The sequence below is a fragment of the Mustela erminea genome, chromosome 12 (genome assembly GCF_009829155.1).
Source record: "Mustela erminea isolate mMusErm1 chromosome 12, mMusErm1.Pri, whole genome shotgun sequence".
Lineage (NCBI taxonomy): Eukaryota > Metazoa > Chordata > Mammalia > Carnivora > Mustelidae > Mustela > Mustela erminea.
Genome location: NC_045625.1, coordinates 13,672,329 through 13,694,278, shown reverse-complemented (window position 1 = coordinate 13,694,278; position 21,950 = coordinate 13,672,329). Strand labels below are relative to the sequence as shown.

At 45.3% G+C, this 21,950-nt stretch overlaps 2 long non-coding RNA genes across 6 annotated transcripts; one reads left to right on the top strand and one right to left on the bottom strand.

Moving 5' to 3' along the window:
- Nucleotides 1-1,474: 1,474 nt before the first annotated feature.
- Nucleotides 1,475-19,107, bottom strand: LOC116570258. The gene is made up of 3 exons (XR_004277351.1): nucleotides 19,084-19,107; nucleotides 5,081-9,694; nucleotides 1,475-3,499 (listed from the first exon to the last, which is right to left on the bottom strand). It is a non-coding gene; the product is annotated as an uncharacterized LOC116570258 (long non-coding RNA).
- LOC116570257 lies at nucleotides 15,307-21,898 on the top strand. Of its 5 annotated transcripts, XR_004277350.1 has the most exons (5): nucleotides 15,309-15,478; nucleotides 17,290-17,365; nucleotides 18,578-18,831; nucleotides 20,232-20,351; nucleotides 20,819-21,898. It is a non-coding gene; the product is annotated as an uncharacterized LOC116570257 (long non-coding RNA). The 5 variants fall into 5 exon arrangements; XR_004277347.1 differs by having other exon boundaries at nucleotides 15,307-15,478; nucleotides 17,290-18,831; XR_004277348.1 differs by having other exon boundaries at nucleotides 15,307-15,478; nucleotides 17,258-18,831.
- The last annotated feature ends 52 nt before the right edge of the window (nucleotides 21,899-21,950 follow it).

Here is a 21,950-nt window from a genome sequence, read left to right as displayed (position 1 = left end):
GTGTTCAAGCCCCATGTTGGGCATGGAGATTACTTTAAAAATAAATAAATGATTTTTTTTTTTTAAAGATGCTCTTTGTTGAACTGTTCTGTAACAGTTCACACTGGTTTCTGAGGCCTGGATGATAAGAAAGCCCAGCCCTGGAGGAGACGATGTTTCACAGAAACGGCAAAAGCAAATATCAGAGTGGGAAGAGGCTGAGGAGTCAGGCCTTCCAACCCTGGCCTTGTAAAGACAATACACCAAGATCCAGAGAAGGAGAAGACCTTAAAAGGTCCCTCCCTGCACATTTGTTATAGAGTCCGGGTCAAAGCCACACCTATGACCCTTAGGTCACCATCAGACTCCCTTCATTCCTTACAGAGGGGCAGCTAAGGGCTAGTTTGCTGGCTAGAAACCCCAGAGCCTTCTCTCCCGTAGCACTGCCCTTCTGACTTCTGGTCCAGAGCTCTTTATGTCACCAGGGTCTCTGCCCAGGCACTTTCCTCCTGGAATCACAAAAATGGTACCCTCCTGACAGCTTTTTATCAATGCTCAAGGCAATATTTTAAACGATGACAATCAGGGTCTGCTCTCAGGCAGCAGTCAGGACTTGAGGAATGGCAAAATCTTCCAAATTAGGCCACATTGTTGTAAGGGAGCTAGAAAAAAACATCTTTCCCCTTCCAACAGGCTTAAATTAGAAGGGCTCTAAAGAGGGTCCTGGGAGATCAAGCCTGCTCTCGGGCCTGTGGATCTGATTTCCTTTCTCAAAGGAAGTAACTTTTCGTACAGTCGTTGGGTGTTTATTGGGTGTGTGCAATGTCTTGACTATAGCCCAGATTTTGGAATGGGATGTAATCCTTAGCCACATACTGGCAGTGCTACTCCTTTAGAGATAGGAATCTCGGAATCTCTGCCATCTGGTCTCCCGTCAGAGCATTAGTCTATGAATCAGCCCAGCTGGATTCCCAGGGCTAAGTCTATGTCCCTTTGAGGTGGAATGGTCTAGCAGGAAAAGCCCATGACCTAGGGGGCTTGGTTGCACTTCTTCTAGCCTATGTTACCTAGGGCAAGAATCAACCTCTCTACACTTTTGTCATTGCAAAGTGAACGTATAATGCCTAGTCTATTCATTGCTAGGAGGATTCCTTCATTCAATCAGCAGAAGTGTATTAAAAACTGGTCTAGATATACCCTATGAAGGACACACACACACACACAAACCATGTCCTGCACTCATGATGCTTACTATATAGCAAGTGAGAGGATCCTGGGTGGCTCAGTGGGTTAAGCCTCTGCCTTTCACTCGGGTCATGATCTCAGGGTCCTAGGATCAAGCCCCACATCAGGCTCCTTGCTCAGTGGGGAGCCTGCTTCTCCCTCTCACTCTCCCTCTGAGCTCTTACTCTCTCTCAAATAAATAAGTAAAATCATGAAAAATATATACAATATAGCAAATAAATAAATAAGTAAAATCATGAAAAATATATACAATATAGCAAGTGAGATAGCCAGCTAACAAATAAATAGGTAAGTAAGCAAGATATTCACAGATAAATAATGGGCTGTATGAAGGAGATTAAAAGGGTGCTGGGACACAGAATAACTGGGAGACGTCCCCCCTCAAGTCGGACAGGGAAAGCCTCTCAGAGGATGTGACCTTCAACCTGAAATCAAAAGAAGCAGCTGGCTGAGCAGAAAGCAGAAGGAGCGGCAAATGCAGGACAGGAGGCGGGGAAGGAGCTGGAAGTAGACCAGGGCAGTGAAGCTTACAGAGTGAAGGGGAAGTGGACGAGGTGGGAGCAAGCGAGGCAGAGCTCTGCAGCCATGCCTGCGGATGGGAGTTTCGACCAAGAGCAACAGCAAGTCAAGGGAGAGTGTTAAGGAGAGGGATGAAGGTGCATCCCGGGGCAGCAAGGGTAGGGGCATGGAAGCAGAGAAGGCCCAGTTGCCCAGGGGTGAGAAGACAGACGGGGGCGGGCCCTGGCCTGGGACTGGCCTAGAGGCACATTCAGGATCCAGTTTCCACCGGGACTTGTCAAGACTTGGATTGGGTGTGGGGTGAGGGGAAAGAAAGACATCAAGATGGATGTCTAGATTGGGAGATCACTGGGTGACTCATGCAGTCACCGAACATCAAGGAAGCAGAGAGATTCGCCTGCCCCCCCACCCCCACCCCGGGGCGCGGTGTCGCCGCTCAAGATGCCCTCGGAGATCTGCCAGCTCCGACAGGGAGCCTGACCGCGCAGCGCTGGGAGGAAGGCATCAAAGGAGTACTGCGCAGGGAGGGCCGAGTGAGCAGAGCCTCCGAGGAGAGGGGAACGAGGCGGAGAAGGGCTCTGGCGTCCCAGATCACGGTTGTGAAATAGCAAATGCCGGACAGGCTAATGGGAGTGGGGAAGGTGCTGGTGTCTGGGAAGCTCTGACGGCGTGCGGGGGACGGTCCCGAGCTCGAGTTAACGCACCGAGGCCTCACAGGAGCACTCGAGGACTAGATACTCCGATGACCATCTGCGCTTGGCGGACGAGGAGACGGAGGCCCAGCGAAGCCCTCCCGGGGGACTCACGAAAGGCCGCACCAGCCCTCTGCAGGCTTCAGTCTTACGCACGTGGGCTCCGGAGGCCTTGACCTCCTCCGCATACAAACCGCCTCTCTGGGAGGCCCGAGCAGAAAACAGAGGTTGGAGGAAGTGGAGGAGGGCAGAAGTCCAGAGCAGGCGACAGAAAGGACGCAGAAGTGTTTTGCAAACTGGAAAGCACGGACCCCACGCAGAGCCCCATCGCTAGTATTCCAGAAGCGGCCTCGCCTCCGCCGCAAGCAAAGGTTTCTGGGGCAGCGGCCTCGGGAGTGATTGGAGGACCGTGGGCGCTCCGAGGGCCCAAACAGAAGGACTCTCAGGGGATGGGCTGAGCAGACTCTGCCGCTGAGCAGGGGAGCGGCGGGTGTGGGCTCCAGCCCTAGTCCTGCCCTAACCTACTACCGGGCTTTGGAGGAGTCACCTCTCCAGCCTGGTGCCCCCATCCGGAAGGTGGAAGGAGGGAGGAACGGGGATTCTAAGAGCTTTTCTAGACTTCGCATTTTGAACACTAGCTCCGCTCCCGCTCCCGCCGCTCTGCTTCTCACTCGGTAACAGAAGGACCGTCTGTGTGGGGCCCCTTACCAAAGCCGAATGCCACCTTGGACCGGAGGCGCGCCCTCCGGGAAGCACGGGTCGCCTACGGCTTCTGTCTCCTGAGTCCACAGATATCCATGTCCAACACGCCTCACTCCTCCTGCCCCTGCCGGGACACTGGTTTCCAGGGCTCCTAACTGCAGCCCATTCCTGTCCCTTTGAATCCTTCAGGGGGAGCGTGAGCAACACAGACAGTATCTCAGACCCCACTTCTGGGATACAGCCAGAAAACGCAGGTGCGGATTCCATCCCGGGGGTCCTGTTTTGAGTTTTCTGTGAAGCACCACCCCCAGGACTTCTTCACATGTGCTCTATTCTGTTCCTTCGGTTTGGGATCCACTACCCTGGGGGAAAAAAAAAAGCGTTCATTTGGGATGCAGCCCTGGATTTTTCTCCTCATGCATTGGGATCTCTACCATAAGAAAAGACTCACAGGCCTGCAAGAGACCCTTTTCCATCCAAGTAACACGATCACAACCCTTCTTGCTGACACAGAATTTTGTCATCTGTAAAGCACTTTCGTATATTATTAATCCACATGTTATTCCTTTTGTCCCTCAAACAATTCCTGAACTAGTGTGCACAGGGTAGATAAAATACGAGATGTCAGTTACATTTGAATTTCAGATCAACAATGAATAATATTGTATGGTAAGTAAATCCCAGATACTGCACGGGACACACTTATGCTAAAATGGTATTCATTATCTGAAATTCAAATTTAACTAGGTATCCTTTCATTTACTAAGTCTAGCAAACCTAGGTGGGGATCATTAACCCAATTTTGCAGAAGAGGGCTCAGAGGGGTGAAAGGGTTTATCGAAACTCCTTAGGAGCAGGGGACCGTGTGTGATTCATCTTTAAAATTTTAGCGTTTATTTATTTTTTAAGCATGAAAAACATATTTCCCTAAGCCAGTGTATCAGTCCCTTTGGTGGTGATTTGAGAGATTCACACCTCCTGAAAAGTCTACTCTGAGAATCGATGTCATGTGTTTGTATAGATAAGTATATTGCATGGAGAATTGAAAAGTTAATGATTCATAATTGAAAAGTTAATGATTCCATTCAAGAATTGAGAAGTTAATGATTCAGTTCCCAATCTGGAATTAGTTCCCAGAAGATTCTAGGGAAATGCTTACTCAGATACTGGACCTTCTGAGACTCTCATTCCTATAGGAACCCCACAGGCTAACAGGAAAAGTTGGCTCAGGACAGAGAATGGTCCCAGGAACTCCGAGTTAGGCTTCCCAATCTTTCTAGGTGGTTATACTTGAGATTACTTCAGATTCATTTCTGGAAAGCAGAGTGAAACTATAGAACATTATGAAATTAGCAGAGGGCATCACGAAAATGCTCCTTTTCAGAATGCTCCTTTCCCATTCCCAGTTCAGGATCACAGGGAGGCCTGCCCAGGGCTGCCACACCCAGGGTGGTCAGGGCGTAAAAGCCACAAAAGACACTGCCAAAGACAGAACACAAAGTCCCCCTCCTACCCTCTGGAGGAGCGGACCCCTCAGTGGCATTGGCAGGCCTCCTCCACAGTGACTCTGGACTAGCTTCAGCTTGTCTCTCTCCTGATGGACACCTTGGGCTCTGCCCACTGACAGATCACCTACTAATGTCATCCGCACAGCCACAGCTGCAAATAAACACAGACACTCTGCAAGGCTTCTACAGCTGATGACAGAGGTCAGGGGTCTTGGCTCCTTGCCAGGCTGTCAACTAAAAAAGGTGACTTGCTGAAGAGTTGTGAGCATGGGTGAGCCTGTTTTTCACATCTGACGCTCAGTGGCAGAGTCTTAAAATGTTAGGATTAGGAGAGAGAGCCTTCAAAATGTCTCAGTGGGATCTGAACATTCTCATATTTTTTTCCCCAGAAAGAAACACCAATCTCAGAGAAGAAAAGATTGTAATTGAGCTCACATCGTAACTTGGCAGCAGAAGCAGGCCTGGAACTCATTTTTCTTCTAGATGAGGCATTCCTGACTCAGACGCTCAGCTTTGAGTGACGAGCAAGCAGCAGGTGGGGCGGATGTGGTCCCTGAGCTGGGAGCTTGTGCCCCGGATCACTGAACTTTAACCTCCGCACATCATTACTATCTTCACCCAGACTGTCATCTTCTCCAGCCTGAAGGTCCTGCGGTCCCCAGTCCGTGGCTTAGAGATAAACAGCTCTCCACTGGGCCCCGGAACTGGGGGTGAAATGGCCCCCAGGGAGCATCTGGTCCAGTCTCCTTAGCAAGGTAGGGTGACCAGTGCCTGTGCTGGGAAAGAGCTCCAGCAGCCAGGGAGCTCTCCCAGGCTGCAGGTGGGGAGGCAGACCCCAAGGAGGCAGAGGGTGGTGAGCGGGCCAGGGAGGCGTGGAGCTAGCCTAGGTAAGCTGAGGAATGACCCTCCTGTCTCCCATCAGCTCTGTTCCAACGTCCTCTTCAGATGGGACTACAGTCTGCCTCTGTGCGCTTCCGCCCGCTGGGTCCCTTCTTCTCCTCCTGCAGACCCTGGTAGGAGGTGGCCCAGATGGCACCGTATGTGAAACTGCCGAGTCAGGCTGGAACCCCAATCTGCACACAGGCCAGCCAAGCTCTCTCCCCTGCCAGGCCCTTGGGCAGAGCCCTCAGAAGAGAAAAATGTTACAACTGAATGAAGGAAGCACAAGGGCAGCTCTGGGGCGTGGGGGTAGGAGGGAGTCTTAGATGGATTCCCTTACACATGCCCACATGGTTCTCTGCCCTGAACAGAGAGCACAAAGGCCTTTGAGGCTGCCCTCTTGGAGCTTCCTTTCCGGTTGGGGAGTCCGTTAAAGGAAATCAGATGATCGTGGGAAATTGCTACGAAAAAAACACGCTAGGGACGGGTTGAACAGTGACTCGGGGCCAACATGACATCTCAGAAAAGAGGCGAGACCGGAAGGAGGGCAAGGAGGAAGATAGATGGCAAGTCCATCTCTGGGACAGAGGAACAGAAGAGCCAGCATGCGGAGGGCACGGTGAATGAGGGGAAGAGGGTAGGAGATAAAATCTGGGAGGAGCCTGTGGTCTGCACCACGACCTACTGTGCTGTGCTTGGCCCAAGAAGAAGTCACGGCATGATCCCAGTCCCCAAGGAGCAGAGCTACAGCAAAGCAGAAATCACAGCAGCATCCTGCTGGTACCTGTCAGGACCGGGTGCTCTCGGGTGCCTGGCTAGCCTGGGGTCGCGAGGGCTACTGTCTGACTCCTGCTCCTACCCAGCTTTCCAGTTCAACAGCAGACATCCATCCACCTGGGCTTTCTGCCTAGGCCACCACCTCAGGAGGGCTCCTCTGCTTCTCCCCCAGGGAACTCGGCGCTCCTGGGGCAGCCACACAGGCCAGAGGCAACCAGAGAACGCTGTTCTCAAAGTTTCTGAGAAAGGCTAGATTCTGAGCTTCATCTCCTTCATGGGGCTCCTTCCCCGGCTCTCAGAGTCTTGTCGGGGACCCTTCACTGTCTTCTCCAGTCCGACTAGTTCTCAGGGTCAGTGATGACAAGACGGTTTACCCAGGAGGGATAGGTGGCACTATGCCCTCTCCCAGGGAGTCCTGTATTTTTTCCAAAGTCAAAAGTCCTGAGTGAAAGAAATATACCAAAACTTAATTTTGGTAATCTGCCCTCCAGGTGGGCTCGGGAGGGAGCACCTGTGGAGGTACCAGGTGTATGGCAGGGCCCTGCCTGCCTGCAGCCGGGGCTTCTGGCTCCAGGCTCCAGCGTTCACTCCACCAGGCTACGTGGCCTTCTTCGGGTAGGACATTTACTCCACCCACCACAGGCATCTGACTCTCCGGAATTTGTAGGGTCTGCACTAATGGCTGGAGTCTGACTCCTGTGGAAGGGTGGGGTGGCCCCAAATAAGTGGACAGTCAGAGAACTGGGTATCAGTTGAGGATGTTCTCATGGAAAAGTCTAGCCCCTTCCAGAAAGTTCTGTCTGGCTCAGCAAATTGTCTTGTCGTCTCTTTGGCACTGCGTCTGTATTTCTTTCCCATTTCAGACCAGGAGAGAACACATGGGCAATCTCTGCGATTTGGTTTTATCTCTCCTTGGGAATGATCTAACCTTAAGCTACAAGGCCAAGAAAACCTATTCCCACCCTTTGGTCCTTCAGTCTGCTTCTAGGAATGTGTCGCAAGGAAATACTTCCAAAGATTGTTTTCGAAGCTTGTTTTCATAAAGGTTGATAGTATTATATACAACAGCAGAAAGTTGGAACTACCCCAGTGCCAAAGGACAGGGGAAGGACAAACTGGCCCATCCACTTGAAGGAATATTATGACAAGCCTTATAAATGACCAATATAAATCTTGTCAAGACCCGGAAAAACACGTATGAAAGAACGTCCGGTGACTATATGAGAAATCAAAACTGCACAGGTCTATCAATTTCTTCCCCAGAGGGCTATACCTAAAAACTGGAAGAGCTCACGGAAATTTTAAATACAACTTAAATAAAGCACATCTCTATTTTGTGGATATTTGGGTGCTTAGATAAGTAAATAAAATAAACCTGGGGAAAATGCTAACTTTTCAGGATGGTTCAATATAAAATTATTATTAATTTTCTCCAAAATATAGTCCATGATTTTAATAACTGCTAATTGCTCAATCCCCCCTTAGGTGGTCAGGACAGAAGAAAGATTGCCGCCTGGGGTCGGGAAGAATAGGGATTTGAGTCTTGACCAGGACACTCCCATCTCAGGTTACTCCAGGAGCTGGGATCCAGGCAGAACCACACTTGCTCACGCTAAAGCACAGGAGATTACTCTGTCAGTCAGCTCTTGTACTGGCCCAGGGGAAACCATCCCTCCGGCCCCAATGGCCTGTCCTAGAGAACTCCTCTTCTCCCCAACTAATAACAGTAACCATATCAGATAGGATTCTTGGCTGCAAACAACAAATATCTCTTATGGATTTTTTTCAAAAATAACAATAATTCCTATTGCTATTACTATCGTTGGCATCCCTGTCACTAGATGCTGGCATTGTACCGGGCTAGGTGGCAAGGGTTGATGTGCGTTATCTCTTTTTATCCATAATTTTAAAAAAAGGAGGCAATTATTCCCAGGTAAAAATGAAGTAATTGAGGTTTAGGAAGGTTGCCAAATTTGCTCCAAGGCCACGGATTAGTAAGCGGTGGAGATGGTGTTCAAAGCCAGAGCTAACTACAAAGCTGGAGGTCCCACCCACCCAGTTCTGCTGTCCCGACAGTGAAGCCTCTTTTGGGCTGGAGCAAAAATCCGGCCAGCTGGGGATGGTGCCTCCATCCTCCACAGGCCCCTACGGGCCCCAACTGTTCTGTGCGATTTCCAGAGTGCTGGCTGGAGTTGGTTGTTGACATTCACGCTAGCAGAGCCATGAAGCCCACTCTCCTAGCAGCTCACACGGACTGGCAAGAAGCAGAAAGTGCTCTCATGGCCTCAGGAAACATCTGCAAGTCCTCAAGGAGGCAAGACCTGCCCCTTTATCGCCCTTCCAGGACAGATAACAAGCCTGCCCCCTCTGCAGGGATAGGACAAATAGGCTGCATTGACTTTCCAGGCTGGGTCCCAGCAAATGGAACAATTCACTCCTGTGTCACTTTTAGGAGCAGCCACTGGGGAGCAGACCCCACACGGGGCAGTAGGGTCACAGTTCTAAAATCAGAGTGACTGACTACTTGCCTTCTAGGGCTCACAAGGCAATGGTGAAAACAGCAGTAAACAGGATTTGCAATTCAAGGTGACTGCCGTAGGAGAGAGGATGTGGGGTTAGGGGAAAGTATGACTTTGGAGTCAGAAAGACCTGTTGCATCACATCCTGGTTGTGTGATTCTGGGCAAATTTCCTAACTTCTCTAAGGTTGTTTCTTCTTCTGAAAGAGATGTAAATAATTATACTTTCATTGCATAATTCCCATGAGACTTAAAAGGAACAAATATGTCAATGGTTAAAATTGCCTGGCACAAAGTGGGGATCTCCAAATGATAGCTACTATTAATATTATTGGTATTATTCTACAGATGCCAGGAAGGGCATCTATAAATGTTGTTGATAAGAAGAAAACAACAGAAGGGACATATGAGCTGGGTTTTGACAGGTAAGTAGGAGTTCATTGAGTTGAGTGCCTGGTGGGCAGGAAGAGTTTTCTAGTTAGAAACAACAGCAAGGACAAACTTGGTGAAGGAGCATGAGTGGGCCAGTTAGGAACTACCAAAATATTCCCATCAAGCAATAAGGGACTAGTCTGGGGCAAGATAAGTCTCTGAGATCCCCTTCCTACAACCCTCAAATAAAGGAAAATAAAGGACCTCTCTGGGTAAGTACATAAACCACCATTCTTGGAACCTATGTTCTCTGTAGCAAAGCAGGCTCCATCCCCCTGGTCCGTCAGTGCACAGGGAACAAATAAACTAGCTTCTGGGCACCCAAGCTTCTGACTCCCCTCCTCTGGAGTCATACAGGCCTGGGTTTGATTCCTGGTGGGCCACATTCTCTGTTGTATAGCCTTGGCAAGCCACTTGTCTCTCTCACCTCTCAGTTCTGTTATCTGAAACAATGAGAATAATTATATATTACATTCTATGTACATATTACATTCATGATGCACTATCTCAGCCCCCAGCACGCAACCGGTTCTACAGTCCAGAGAAAGAGGGTGCTCTCATGCCTGAGGTCACAGCACAGTGAGGGCAGGACAGACATTTCCTGGGGGAAGCCTCACAACTTCAAACACTGAGGATAAAAAACAAAACTTCCACCAAAGTGCTATGTCTTAGATACTGCTCTGCACTTTGCTTTTTTCAATGTCAATATAGGTCTTCCTCATTCTTTTTTCTGTTGAGCTATAACTCACATACCATAAAGTTTACTCTTTTAAAGTGTATAATTCAGGGCTCCTGGGTGGCTCAGTCAGCCCAGGTCATAACCTCAGGGTCCTGGGATCGAGCCCCAAGTTAGGCTCTGCCCTCAGTGGGGAGTCTGCTTCTCCCTCTGCCTCTGCTCCTCTTACTTCTCCTGCTGTCTCTCTAATAAATAAATAAAATCTTTTAAAAAAATCAAAGTGTACAATTCAGTGGATTTTGTGTGTTCCCAAGGTCATGTACCCATCGCTACTAACTCCAGAATAATTTAATCATCCCCCAAAGAATCCTAGTTCCTGTTAGCAATCCCATTATATCAATAGTATAGATCAATAGTTAGAATTTCCCCTTCCCTTCCCAACCCCTGATAACTACTTATTTTCTGTCTCCATAGATTTGCCTATTCTAGACATTTCATATAATGGAATCTATTATGTGAGGCCTCCTGTGTCTGACTCCTTTCACTCAGCATGTTTTCAACATTTATCCATGTTGTAGCATGTCTCAAACCTTCATTGCTTTTTACAGCTGAGTGATATTCCATTGTATGGATATCACACCACATTTTGCTTATTCACGAGTTGATGGACATTTGGCTTGTTTCTACTTCTTGGTTATAATGAATAATCCTTGTTCTTCTTCTTCTTCTTTTTTTTTCCCAATACAGGGCTTGAACTCACAACCCTGATGTCAAGACCTGAGCTGAGATCATGAGTCAGGATACTCAACTCACTGACCCACCTAAGTGCTCCATAATCCTTGTTCTTTTTAATAGTTGCATCGTATTTCATTGACTGGTTGGCATGTAGTTTATTTAAGCACTTGCTTCTGAAGGATAGTTCTGATCTTTCCCATATTTGGTTCACACAAAATGCTAATGCAAAAAATGTTGCCACAACATCCTTCTAGTCTTCCCTATGAGGCAGTCAAAATTACCCTGTTTCCTGAGGAAATTATCCAACCAAAGCAAAAAGTTATGTTGACAAAGATGTTAATTGCAGCAATTTTCACAGTTACATAAAATTGGAACTAAATATTTAAAGAGTCCACAATAAAGGAGATGTTTAGATAAATTCTGTTATTCAACAGAATAATGTACAGTCGGTGAAAATGATAACGATGAAGGCAATGTAGCAACAAGTGACTTAAAGTGATGATCTTCAATAAAAAAAATAAATAAATAAAATACAAAATTGCAACCCTTGTGTATGCTGGTTCTCCCAATTAGATACAGAATCCTAACACATTAGAACAGATTTGACCATGGCAAAAACTTCCTTATGTCCCCAACAGGTAAAGTGAGGCTCAGAGAGGATGAGGGACTTGCCTAAAGTAGGACTGGTCAGATCTGGGATTTGCACCAAGGTCTTCTTTAAGGCTCGTATACTTTTCACGGTGCTACAATAAAAAAAATGCTTCTGAAAACAATTGGGTCCCTGGCAGCTTAGTCAGTGTTGAGTGTACACAAAGCAAAATGTGTCTCGAAGTCCTTAGAGGACATAAAATAACTACATGCACGCACACACACACGTAACACACACATACAGGCACAGGTATACATGTGTGCATTCACACCCACCTGGTACAACCAGTGAACACATTCATGTTGATAGAGATGGGATATGAGGACTTCATTCATTCTTGAGAAACTATTGGTTAAGCACCTGCTATAAGACATTTTTGATACCCTAGATCCTGGTAATCAATGGCAATTGAAAAAGATATGATTCTTGCCCTTGTAGTCTTAAACAACATTTAAATCTGGCTAAAAGTTGCTGAACATCTATTATACACTGTACGTTTGTGGTATTAGAGCAATAATGTTAACCCTGTTTATTGAGTTAGGGTGTGTTATGCGCCATAACCAGGAACTATTTCTAATCTCATAACAATCCTATGAGATAGTTGTCATTAACCCCATTTTATAGATGAGAAGCCTGAGAATCTGAGAGTCTGTGGATCTTCCAGGGTGACACAGACCATCAGGGGCAGAGCTGTTTTTCCAATGCATGTCTCTCTGCTTGCAAAACTAGGGTTCTGTTTTCTACAAGGCAACTTCTCCTTCCAACACCCATTCATCACAAAGCCCAAGTAACAGCTTAGGAGTTGGTGTATTTGGACCTATCCAGACTTACTGAACTTACTGGGATGGGGCCCAGGAATCTTCTGTTCTTTTTTTTTTTTTAATCAGTTGTTAGATTTATTTATTATTTAGATTTATTGTCAGAATCTTCTGTTCTTAGTAAGATCGCTATATACTCCATACTGATGCTAAAGTTTAAGAACCACTACCCTAACCTGTAACCTGGAATCCTATAGTTCAACCTTCCAAGAAAGGAATTAGCCCCCTCTTCAATCTTCAAATTCCACTAGGGGGCAGTATAGCCCACTGTGTCCGGAGAAGCAGTCCATCCTTGAAGGGAGGGGGTGGTGGAATCAGCCTTGACATTCATTCTTTCATTCACTGGACCAACAGTGAGGGCCTGCTGGGTGCTAGGCACTGAGTTGGTCAATGGTGGATGATTCCTGTAACTCTACCGCTGTCTACAAACTAGGAAATTTGCTTTGGAGCAAATTTAATAATATTTTGTAGACTTTCCCATCAAGGGATGGTATCTGTTTCCTCACCCCTTAATTTGGGGCTGACCTCATGACTTGTTTTGACCAAAAGAACCTGGTGGAAGCAACTTGTGGTGTTCCTTCTACAGAAGCCTTTGGAAGGCTTCTGCCATGGAGAAGAGAAGCCCTGGGTGAAAGACCACAAGAGAGAGGAGGTCCCGACCTGTGGGGGAGGCAAACCCAGACAGGCTGCCAGGAGAGGTCAGCAGGCCCAGTCCACCTGCTAGACTGTGAGAAATAACAAATCACTGTTGTTTTAAGCCACTTAATTTCGGAGTAGAATATTACCTGGCAATAGCTAGAAACAGCAATACACAGAGGGTTACTCGTTCCCTTAACAATTATTTACTGAGGGTGTACTGTGCACCAGGTTTTATATTATCCTAGGTGTTGGGATCTTCTCCTTGTGGAACAAGAGAGAAGCCCCAGCCTCATATGGGAGAAGACAGACGATAATTAAGTAAACTGATAGGCATATAATTTCATTGGGGATTAGGTGTGTAAAGAAAATCAAAGCAAATAAATTTGAAAGTGATTGGTGTTGGGCATGCGTATTTTGAGAGTAGAGTGGTCATGGAAATTTCTAGAAAGGGGAAATCTGAGGATAGTCTTAAGTACTGAGAAACACGGCTACCAGCAGAGATCTGAAAGAAGTGTGTTCTAGGTGAATGGAAAAATCACTACACATACCCAAAGCAGGAAAATCTTTATATTCACACACAGCCTGGAGGCCAGTGGGATCTGTTAAATACAACATTTCTCGCTTAAGGTAACTTTGTAACATATTTAGAATTCTCTAGATTTCAGTTGGTACTTCACTCAGAACAAGGGTAAGTGCTTTCCTGACCCTGAAGTGCTAACTCAAATGGATACAGTTTGAAAGTTATTTGACAAAAGATGTCTAAAAGTTCTTTCCTTTTCTGGCTTTGGAATCAGCAAACTATTTTCCACTTTTCTATAGTTCTTTGGTGTTTTTTGTCTTTAGTGTTCTTACAGTGTTCACAACCAGATGTTCAGACCTAAACCACCTCTTCAAAGAATATTAACGGTTTTAAAGCAGACAAATTAAGTTATGGGGTCCATATGAAGATGGTCAGCTAACACTGGGCCCTCTGTCTTTAGGAAAATGGAAGGACGGAGTTGAGGAGATTGCAAACAACACCTAAGAAGAGGCCCCTGAGGAGCCAGAAGTGTGTCTGGAACTGCTGTGTGTGCACCTGGAAGCAGGGAGGGGTCCCTGCAGCGCCGGTGGTGGGGGGGGGGAGGCTGACAGAGGGAGCACAAAGAAGACAGGCTGAAAGAAAGGCCTTTAAGGCTGGCTACTGCCTCATCAGGTGCTGTTCTGGGATAACCACTGTCTGCCTTTCCCCGTGAGTTTCTGCCTTTCCCCGTGAGAAGCCAGAAGCCCAGGCAGGCCACAGGCCAGCCAGTCAGGAAAGCAAAAAAGCCTCCACAAAAAAAGAAAACGGAGCCAGAGATTACACCTCAGAGAGACAGCCTCCTCCCAATGCTGCCGCTTACTGTGACTTTAAAGACAAATCCCTGATCAGGGAATTAAGTCCACTTAGAAGAGTGGGATTAAACCAGAGAGATCAAGAGTCATTGTGGAGGGAACTGAGGGTCTGTGACCTGGGGCTTACCCCTCCTCATCCCTTAAACCCCTGGGGGGGGGGGGAGCCTGGGCCTCAGCCCCTCCCCCAAAACATTACAGAGCAGTGATATCTCAAGGGAACCTGTGCTCACAAGCCAAACTAATGAGCCACTTGAGAGGCACAATCACAGTAAAAGAAGGACAAACATCTACCAGGACAGACATCCAACCATCTGAACCAAAATGACCGGAACAGACTGGCTGAGAATACACATGGTAAATACACTAAAGGCATTTTAAGTAAGTGAGTAAGGAAAGAAAGAAAGGATGGTAGGAAGAAAGAAAGAAAAAAATGTAAAAATAGAAAGCAAAAAACAGGAAGTTGTTTTTTACCAACTTTCATGATGTGTAATTAGCATACAATTTGCTGCACGCATTTGAAGTATTTGATTTGATGAGTTTTGACATAAGTATCCATCTGTGAAGCCCCCGCTCTAATCAAGATAATGAAGATCTCCTCCCCCTGGAAAGATTCCTCCTCCCCGCCCCCATAACCCACCCTTACCTCCGTCTCCATCTAGACCACCGCTGATCTGCTTCCCGTCACTAGGAGTCAGTTTTACACTGAGAATTTCGTGTCACTAGAATCTTAGAGGCTGCTTTCTCTTGTGTGTGGCGGATTTCACTCAGCGTGATAATTCTGTTACCATATGTGCTGGTAGTTTTTCCTTTTTATTGTTGAGTAGCATTCCATCGTGCGGACATACCTGCTTTTGTTTACCCATTTACCAGGAGTAAAATATACTGGTTAAGATACATTCAGAGCCTTGGGGCATCTGGATGGCTCAGTGGGTTGAAACCTCTGCCTTCAGCTCCAGTCATGATTTCAGGGTCCTGGGATCGAGCCCCAAGTCGGGCTCTCTGCTCAGCGGGGAGCCTGCTTCCTCCTCTCTCTGCCTGCCTCTATGCCTACTTGTGATCTCTGTCAAGTAAATAAATTTGAAAGAAAAAAAAAAGAGATACATCCAGAGCCTTGCCTCTTTTATAAAATCCCATCTTTTGTCTCTTTTAATCTATAGATTCCTCTTCTGTCCTTTTTCATTTTCCTACAAAGTATGAGTTGCAGAATCTTTGAACTTGCAGCTTCCCGCAGACCGCATTCCCCCAGGCCACCCTGCACACACACACACACACACACTGTCTTCAGTCCTCCGTATTCCTGTACAACAGCAGCAGTGTTCAGAGAGTGGTTCAGACTCAGGTTTGGTCCCTTTGGCAAGGCTGTAAGAGGCCCGTGTCTGGTTGTTTCTCCCCTGGGATCTCAGAAGCCGTTGATGCTTCATGCCTAGGTGTTCAGTGGGGCTGACAACCCGTGCTTTTCTATCACTCTTTTCCCGCTTAGAGTTGAAATGCTTTTTATTAAGATACGTTTCTCCTGTTATTTGGGTGGTCCCTCTGGGTCAATATTTTCAGGTACACGGTATACTTTCAATATGCAGTGTTGACCTTTTTGTTTAAATGGAATGTTTCCTTGAATTACAGTTTTTAGCGTTTCTTCTTGCTTTGGGGTTCTTCAGGCCTGTTACCTGTGTTTGATCTCCTTTGCACGCCTCAAAGATGGGTCACTTTCTCTCGAATCTTGCGTCTCCAATTCTTCATCTCCTCTTTACTTATACGTCTTTTTCTTTATCACCCTCTATTTTTCTTTATCACCTTCTATTTTTCTTAAGGTGTTTGTTATCTGTTGTATTTAGTCCTTAACGCTGCTTGTGCTTCAGTCTTCATTTCTCTCTTTTAAGACTTTTCATTTATTCATTTGAGAGAGAGAGAGTGCACATGAGCAGGAGCAGGAGGGAGAGTCAGAAGGAGAGGGAGAAGCAGACTCCCCGCTGAGCAGGGAGTCCAACCCGGGGCTCAATCCCAGGACCCTGGGATCATGACCTAAGCTGAAGGCAGAGGCTTAATGGACTGAGCCACCCAGGCGCCCTGTCTTCATTTCTCAAATAATTTCTCATTCTCTTAATTCTTCATTCCATTTTCAATCTCTGCAATTTTCTCATGTCTTCTTTCATGTGCTTAGTGTATTTTCATTTTTAAATATGTTATGGTTTTGGTCTCTAACCACGTCTCCCTGGTGTGCTTCCATTGTCTATAGGGATGCTATCGTGCTTCCTCTTGGTCCCTTTTCTGTTCATAACTTTGGATGGAATTTGGCCTTAATACTTTTCTATTGTTTATTTGATTGTGAAATGATCCTTCCTGGCTTTTTGGATTAAGGCTATGTTCAGAAAAGATTTTTCAACCTTCACAGAGCCCTGTCTTCTGTTGCTTTTGTATGGAGTTTAAAAATAAAACAGCTTGCTTTCTGGGACTGTCTCTGTCCTTACCCTTTCTTGAGTCTGGGCCATCTTTCTTTCCTTGTCTTCAAATTCTTGTAGGGTCTTACATGTTCCTACACTGCCTACAAAGACTCTCAAGAGGAATAGTCAGTCTCCCCTTTGTCTCTGTCCTGCTCAATTCTGCTTTTAGTCCCAGGTGTTTTCGCAAGTGTGGAGTCCTGTCCTAGAAGAAAGCAGGCAGCCTCATGAGCTTATAAGGGCTGCCTTGCTCCAGCCCTTACAGGTGCTCTTCCAGCAGGCCCTCGCATGAACCCACTTTTGGGAGAGGACAAAACTTCTCTCAGCTTCAGCCAGCACTTTTAGATGGGCTTCCCCTCTTCAGTGATCACCTGTTGCCTATCGTGGGTTCTCCTGTTCTCACGTCCATCATACACTACCTCGTTCCTTCCTATTCCTCCTGCACAAATGCTGTTCTCATGGCAGTTTTTTGTTTGCCCCACCTGCTTATATTTTGGGGCTCATGGGGTTACCTTGTGACCTACTTCCAAGTATTGTCTGAATTTTTAGTTTTGCTACTGAGGGTTTTTTTTTTTTTATTATTAATGGACAGATTTGAAGAGATTGAAAAAATAGGCCTCCACCAACAACTTGCTTTTTCTGTTGAATTTCAGTTGTTTAATGATTTTGTCTCCAAATTCTAGCACTGTCTTATGTGTTCCTGTATTGACTACAGAGACCCCCAGGAGTAATACAATCCAGTCAACCACGAATATCCTACAGTCGGCTTACAAAGGCTGGTAACTTACAGGGTATCTGGATCTAGAATTGTCTTAGTTTGGGAACTCTCTGTAAAGTTACTTCCTCTGGGAAACTGTGGTTATCACCCCTAAGTAGAGCTTCTCCCTTACTTGTACTTCCTTCATTATACCGCTTGGGTTTAGTGTGTGCCACCCCAGAGAACTGAGAGCTCCAGGAAGCAGGGACCATACACATTTCATCTCTGCAACCCCAGACCCTAGCACAATGTCTGTCTGGTATGGGGACTTCATAAATACTTCCTGAGAGAAGAAATTTGAGCTAAATGATGCTTACAGCTGTATTACATAACTTATAACATTTAAAAAATTATTCTTAAAAATAATTCAGACTCATCATAGAAAACTTAGAAAATTTTTTAAAAAGCATATAGAAAAAATTTACCTACAATATCATCCCCAAGAGAGAACCACTATTAATTACCCTTTGGTGTATTCCATTTTGTTCTTCTGCATATTTAAACTATTTAGTTGGAAAAATGTTGTAGGCCATTTTAACCCCGTTTTTCATGTATATTTTTGCACTTCTCCCATGTATTATTCTTCCTAGCACTATTTAATAGCTGCGTATTATTCCAGTGTGATAAAAGCAATTTGAGTACAAAATTAAAGGCACTTCAATAAAGATGAGCTTACACAGACTTCCTGCTGATATCTTGACATAACCTGCCCTATAATAACTGGAAATGAGTATAAGGCAACTCCCGTTTTAGGATCCATTCAGAGAAGCTTAAGGGCAAAAAAATTAATAGAATTAATGTAGTGGACTCATTGCCAGGTGCTATTCCCATAAATTCCAGTAGGTGGCAGAACAGGTTAGCTAATATGGTTCTCAACCTCCATGGGCATTGTCACCTGCCAGGCTCCTGCCAGAGATTCTGAGTAAACAGCCTTGGCGTGGCCCAGTCATTTGCATTTCTGATAAGTCCCAGGTAATTCTGATACGCTGGAAGGAAACACACTGTGAGAACTCTGAATTACACGAAGTCGATGTAGATCAATCCAAAGCGCATTCACCCACACATCCATGCATGTCCATGTTGTTTACTTTCCACCGGTTCTGTGAACACAGGAGAGAGTAAAAGATTTCCTGTTCTCCAGACATAGCCTTGTGAAAGGGGTGGGGGGCAGGAGAGAGGAGGAATGAAGCAAATAATGCTCTGTTTATTACTTGTACCTCTCCGTGTTTTTCTTCCTGACATGCAGCCTTCATGAATGTTTGTTTTTCTGATCCTGTCTCCAAAGAGAGTTCGAGCTTTGCGCCCTTAAAGCCTGAATGGACAACTAGGTCAAGAGTCACCTCACATGGCTGAATGTGCTCAACACCAAACTCAGTATGTCTGCTCTCCTAAAATTCCCAGAGATGAAAACTCTCCTCTCTGAACCCACCAAGGCCTGAGATATAAAAGCACACCAGACAACCTCTTCCCTGACTCTGCATGAGCAAAAACAAAACATTGGTATGACTACGTTCTTGGTATCTGCACTTGGCTGCCTCTTGGATTAACTCCCCCATTTTAAATTTCAAACATATTATGGTTAATTTTGGAAGAAAAACTTGGCTCGTGACTGTCCCTATTTTCCTTTAAATACTACTCATAACCTGTGATACATCCACATTAGTAAAGAATAAAATTAAAAGTACAGTTTTACTATATAACCAATACTGTTGATTAGCTCTGTTCTGCAGTTCTGGGTCTTACTAGACCTACTTTAAGAGACAATGCAGGGGTGCCTGGGTGGTTCAGTTGGTTAAGCATCTGCCTTCTGCTCAGGTCATGATCTCAGGGTCCTGGGATTGAGGCCCACGTAGGGCTCCTGGCTCAGTGGGGAGCCTGCTTCTTCCTCTGCCTGCAGCTTCCCCTGCTTGTACTCTCTTCTCTGTCAAATAAATAAATAAAATCTTAAAAAAAAAAAAGAGAGAGAGAGAGACAATGCATATTTGTGACCTATCACATTAATTACTGGAATGTTAATTGTGATTGTTGATAGGTTTGCTTTCAACACATGCCTTGGGCTTAATTATTATTTCTAAATTAGTAATGCTCAGATTAGTGAAATTTTATTTGTGACCTTAATTCATCTTAAACAATATTGTCCAAGTATTTGAAAATGTAATAAAAGTAAATGGGTGAAAGATGAAGAAAGAATTAAAAAGAAGTACAAATAATCACACATAGAGTAAAAAAACCTGTTTTCTGTCTTCACATAAAGACAAGAAATGTCAGTTAAAGCAACCTCAAGATGCCCTCTTTATATAAACTAAATTGGCAAACATATTCAAAATAACCACTCAATCTTCCCATTAAACTAACTGCTACCATAAGGAATGACTTTATAAAATTCTGCAAACTATATAGGTTACATCAATATAAAAGAAAATAATGGCAATACATCTGTGATGTTTTCCAGTCAACATAAGAATTACAGGTAAATACTGTTAAATTCTTTGTCCAACAACAAGAGTTGATTCATTTGGACAGTGTGATTTATTATTTATTTTTTTAACCAAATACCTCCTCAGTAATTTATAATGGCTTTGCAGTAATCAGCGCTGGAAAACAGATACACATTTCAAGTGGCATGAAAAGCCACACAATGGATGTTAAAAAAAACACTCAAAACTGACGGTGTTGTGGTGAAACATTGTATTTAATCCAGCAAGGTGATAAAGTAAATCCCTGTAACCCCTTCGGAAAGCCATAAGATAATTATGATACAAAGGTCATGAAATGTTCCTTCCCACATAGAGGAAGTTTCTGGGGAGCCAGAAATGATCCTTCGTGACTGTGGCAGTCCTTAGGTGTTCGCTTTGTAACTGTTCAATAAACTGTGTGCTTTATGCACTCTTCCCTGTCAGTGACAAAAGTGTTAAGAAAGAATTCTCTGCTTTTACTCTAAGTCTTCTACTGGGAACTTATTCTAAGAAAATATGCACAAAGAAGTCCTCTGTACCACTGTCTAAAAGCAAAACTGGAAGGTACGTAATCACCCACCAAAATAGGAACAGCTTAGCAAATTATGATAAGAGAATAGTACAAAATATTATGGTAACGGAAAAGAGCACATTTTTGACAGCGCAATAAAACACAAAGATTTGTTACCATATGAATCAATACTTAGGTGATAAGGATTAGAATATTAAAAATTGTTACGATATAGGAGCTCTGGGGAATTTTCTCTATAAATCTGTCTTATTGTTAGATGATCTTTACCACAGTGAGAGCAGAACATGTGGTTCAAATGCAAAGAACAGGTACATCCCACTGGTAAAGACTACTCATGTCTAATCAGAGCAATCATCAAACATTGTGCCCAAATGTTCTCAGAACAATTTAGATGTTTATACGATATGCAGAACAGGGGAGTCTAGGAGGTAGAGCTGTGTGTCACTGGTCTTTCATTTTGCTTCAGTGTTCGGATACTCAAAAGTTATTTTTCTTCCAGTTAATGTAGCCCCTAAGATGATCCATGGAACTTACTAAAATAACTTCCCAAGAACCTACGGAGCATCATGTAATGATTCAACCTTAAACAGTGTTGCTGGGGAGGTAAGGTGTTCACCTGAATTTTGAAAAGTTTATGGATCAAAGGTGAGTTGATGGTTTGCCATCTGGAAAAGGTACAACATGAAGAACTGCCAACAGACTGCACGTCTAACTACCTCAGGCAAAAATGTTGAGTCGGGCTGAGTGGACCATGTTTGTCAACGGAGGCTTGAAAGCTAGCGGGAGGTCAATGGGATCCTAAAGTCTGGCTCTAGGAGTGGTAACAAGGAACTTGGGGGCTTTTCCATGAGGATGGGAGAAGATCCAAGAGCAAAGTCAGGAAAACAAAGAGCAAGAACGATTTAAAGAGATGAGTTGGAACTCGGTTATGGATAGGTTAATAAATCTAGACATACCCTGTTGGCAACAGGAAGTTACTGCAGTTGTTTCCACAGAGGGGCCACGCGCTCAAAAGAGTGGCTGGTAAGATGCCCTAGAGGCAGGTGCCAACAGCTTGAAAGGCACACACAAGTGGCCGAGGGGGAGGGGAGCTGTCCAGGTCTGGATGGAAGAGACTTAAAGTAGGCAGAAAATGGGAAGGGAAACAAGGATTGGGGGGCGGTAATCTAGGATCTGGGTCTGTGGAGGCTAAAACTCTGGGCCCCAACCTCCTCAGCACTCACTATTCTTCTAAGCAATTGGCCGTTTTCCAAGCCTCAATCTGCTCCTCTGTATAACAGAAGTGACAATCTGCCTATGACGGTACTATTGGGGATCAAAGGTACAGGACCATGCTTGGTGAACAACAAGGAGTCCCACAAATTTAAATTAAGAATCAACCAACTAGGGGATTGAGTAGAGGAGGCAGGAAGACAATCCCCAAATCCGGAACCTGCATTAATGGCACTCTTCCCCTCGCCCCTGCCCAATTTGCATCTACTCATGGGGTCGCCAGAATCCCTTCCTTGCATCTGACTTTTCAGTGTACGGTTTTCCTCTTGGATCTCATTCAGAAATTGTTACGAAGTTGGGTTTACATTCTAGAGCACGCAGGAACAGTAAAGGCACAGAGCTGCTTCAGCTCACACGAG